This window comes from Mauremys reevesii, linkage group 17, assembly GCF_016161935.1.
Source record: "Mauremys reevesii isolate NIE-2019 linkage group 17, ASM1616193v1, whole genome shotgun sequence".
Lineage (NCBI taxonomy): Eukaryota > Metazoa > Chordata > Testudines > Geoemydidae > Mauremys > Mauremys reevesii.
In genome coordinates, this window is record NC_052639.1 from 33,292,716 (window position 1) to 33,296,427 (window position 3,712).

The 3,712-nt window shown below is 44.0% G+C and overlaps 1 non-coding gene across 1 annotated transcript; it reads left to right on the forward strand.

Moving 5' to 3' along the window:
* Window positions 1–788: 788 nt before the first annotated feature.
* On the forward strand, window positions 789–861 carry TRNAQ-CUG. Its single transcript has one exon. It is a non-coding gene; the product is annotated as a tRNA-Gln (tRNA).
* Window positions 862–3,712: the final 2,851 nt, after the last annotated feature.

The window sequence follows — 3,712 nt, forward strand, 5'->3', positions numbered from 1 at the left end:
CGAGCGCTGTAGCTGTCTCTAGAAATCTCACGTTATACCTTCTTTGCGCTTTTGTCAAATTTGCAGTGAAAGTGTTCTTAAAGTGAACAACATGTGCTGGGTCATCACCCAAGACTGCCATAAAATGAAATATATGGCAGAATGCGGATAGAACCATGGAGCAGGAGACATACAGTTCTTCATCAAGGTCTTCAGTCACAAATTAACACGTTATTTTTAACGAGCATTATCAGCATGGAAGCATGTCCTCTGGAATGGTGGTTGAAGTATGAAGGCATATGGATGTTAGCATATCTGGCACGTTAATACCTTGCAACGCTGGCTACAAAAGTGCCATGAGAGAGCCTGTTCTCACTTTTAGGTGACGTATATAAGACACGGGCAGCACTATCTGCAGTAAATGTAAACAAACTTGTTTGTCTCAGCGATTGGCTGAACCCGAAGTAGGACTGACTGGACTCTAAAGTTTTACATTGTTTTCTTTTGAGTGCACTTATGCAACAAAAAAAAATCTACATATGCAAGTTGCACTTTAATGATAAAGAGATTGCACTATAGTACTTTATATTTTACAGTGTAAATATTTGTAATAAAACTATATATAGTCAGCACTGTACACTTTGTATTCTGGGTTGTAATTGTGTCAGCAACCTGCCCAGTTGCCTCGCTGCCAGGGGATGCAGACATTTCTGTAAGGCACATAAAGGGGCTATTTGGTGTTGAAGCAAATGCGAGGAATGTGCATTTATGAGAGGGAATTTCCATCTCTTCAGTAGCTGTACATCAGGGCCCCAGTGGCCTAATGGATAAGGCATTGGCTTCTGAAGCCAGAGATTGTGGGTTGAAGTCCCATCTGGGGTGAAAATCTACTTTCTTCCTGTATATTGCAAGGAAACCTTGGCCTTTATATTAAACAAGGAAGCTGGGAGATGTTTGAGCACAAAGTCCTGGATCTTGGGAACAATCACCAAAGGATATTAGAAGGCTCAGTCTGGTGACCTAATGGATGCAACCACACCTCCCCATCCCAGGGTAGTCCCATCTGAGACATTCCCCTCCTGCCCTGACAGGTGGGCTGTGCAGATGATGGTGGAGGGCAGCAGGAGAGGAGGTTGCACTAGTGCTGCCTGGGCTGTATCTGCACCAAAGATAAATGGAGGGTCATGCAGCCTGTGCCTGAAACTCCACAAGTGCTATGTTCACTCCCAGAACAAGTCAAATCCTGCACCAAGGATGGTGAATTCCCATGTGAGCACACAGTGCCCCTGTCCACCACACATGCTGCACACACATCAACTGCACCAAAAGAGACACAAACTGCACACTGAGGAGACAGCTGGTTTGTTTCCAGCTTGCTTTTATTTCCAAAGGTACTGAAGTGTGGGGTCTCTTCTTTTTCCGTGGGCAGAAACGCAATGGAGGAGAATCTCACATCCCTTAGCTGCCAGGTGACAGTGGCAGGAAGAAAATGCACTGCAATGAAATTTAAAAAAACATAAATAATTTAACAATGAGAAGTAATTAAATAAAAATAATCCAATGGACGCACATGCCGGTGGCTTGTTCCCAGCCCAGAGAGTGAGAAGCAGGGAGTGTGTGAAAGGCGGGTGGTTAAGTCTGAGGGAGCATATTCATAGTTTGTATAAGTTAAATTATAGCAGACCGCTACAAAATACTCCATTTGGTAACATCAGTACAGAATATAGAAATCTACAAGCAATACAGCCATACACAGTTAAGACAGGGTGTCCACTTAATACCAGAGTTCCCACAGCCAAATAGCTGGAAGTCCCTTCACAGTCACTGCTAAACAAAACAACATTGTGCAGAGCCAAGAGCAGCCCTGCTGTGCCATTAGGAAGGCCTGCAGGAGACGCAGCAAAATCCATCTAGATTCTGTGCTTCTTACCAAGTGTGATCAATGAAAGGGTAGGTGGGTAGCTCCCTTTTTTGGACACCCAGCCAGTAGCTATAAAATTCCTCTGAGGCCTTGTCTACACTATGACTTTAGGTCGAATTTAGCAGCGTTACTGCCATTTAACCCTAGACCCATGCACACGACAAAGCCCTTTTTTTCAACTTAAAGGGCTCTTTAAATCGATTTCTTTACTCCACCTCCGACGAGGGGATTAGCACTGAAATCAGCCTTGCTGGGTCAAATTTAGGGTAGTGTGGACGCAATTCGATGGTATTGGCCTCCAGGAGCTATCCCAGAGTGCTCCATTGTGACCACTCTGGACAGCGTTTTCAACTCAGATGCACTGTCCAGGTAGACAGGAAAAGGGTCACAAACTTTTTTATTTCATTTCCTGTTTGGCTAGTGTGGCGTGCTGATCAGCACAGTTGACCATGCAGAGCTCATGCAGAGCTCATCAGCATGATGTGCACATTGCCAGGGCACATTGCCCGGCCTGTACTCTGTGAGAAGTCTATGACCATGTCTATGTCCTCATCACTCTTGTCACCGCACTGCTGTCACCTCCTTGCCTGTTTTCGCTTTTGCAGATTCTGGTTCTGCACTGAGAAAAGGCGTGAAACAATTGTCTGCCATTGCTCTGATGGAGGGAGGGGCGACTGATGGCATGGCTTACAGGGAATTAAAATCAACAAAAGGGGTGGCTTTGCATCAAGGAGAAACACAAACAACTTTGTCACACAGAATGGCCCTCTCAAGGATTGAACTCAAAACCCTGGGTTTAGCAGGCTGTTGATTTCACAAAACAAAACAAGTCAATTTCTTGTTTTGATTCATCTAGTTTTACGTCTTAGGCTGGTAGCAAACAGTACAGTACAACTGCTAGCCATTGTCATCTCCTGGTTGCTTGTCAGAAGATGGGAATGACCTGGCTGAGTCACTCCCATGTCTGTCCATGCGCCCCAACTGACCTCAGTGAGATCAGCTAAAAGCAAGAACTATTAACACAGAATTCTGTTCAAAGCCAGAGAAGTCTTTCAGCCTCCTTCCTCTTGCCGGTTTCTCTCCTTCCTTCTGTTCAAAGACAGTTCCCTGTACACTCCTAGTTTGCACAAACCCACCCACTGACCTGTGACTAACAATCTCTCGCTGCTAACTCTTCCAGGAAAACAGGCCAAAGAAAGTGTCTGCAAGCGCTGCACCGCAGCCCCAATACTCTTTTCAGTTCCTTCCCACAGAACTTTCACTCCAGACCAGTCCAGTGCCTTGCTGTTGCTTGTCTAACCACTGCCAGAGGCAGTGGTTTCCCCAGGAATTGAAATTAGGGGGGGTGTTCGAATTTACAGGGGGGGTGTCAGGACCAATGAGATATATAAAAGAGATATGAATAAAGTAAATGTTTCGTTAGGATTATGCAAATTTAACATAAGAATAATGCAAGTTACACCAAAACACATAACAGGTCTAGATTTCTAAAAAAATATAATTTTTTTTAAAAAGGATTTAATTTAAATTGACTTTTGAAAAGTAAGCCATCATGGTGAAAGAGGAAAGTCCTCTCATGGATCAGTAACTGGTTAAAAGATGGGAAACAAAGGGTAGGTATAAATTATCAGTTTTCAGAATGGAGAGAGATAAATAGTGGTATCCCTGAGGGGTCGGTACTGGGACCAGTGCTGTTCAACATATTCATAAATGATCTGGAAAAATGGGTAAACAGTGAGGTGGCAACATTTGCAGATGATACAAAACTATTCAAGATAGGTAAGTCCCAGGCAGACTGAGAAGAATTACAAA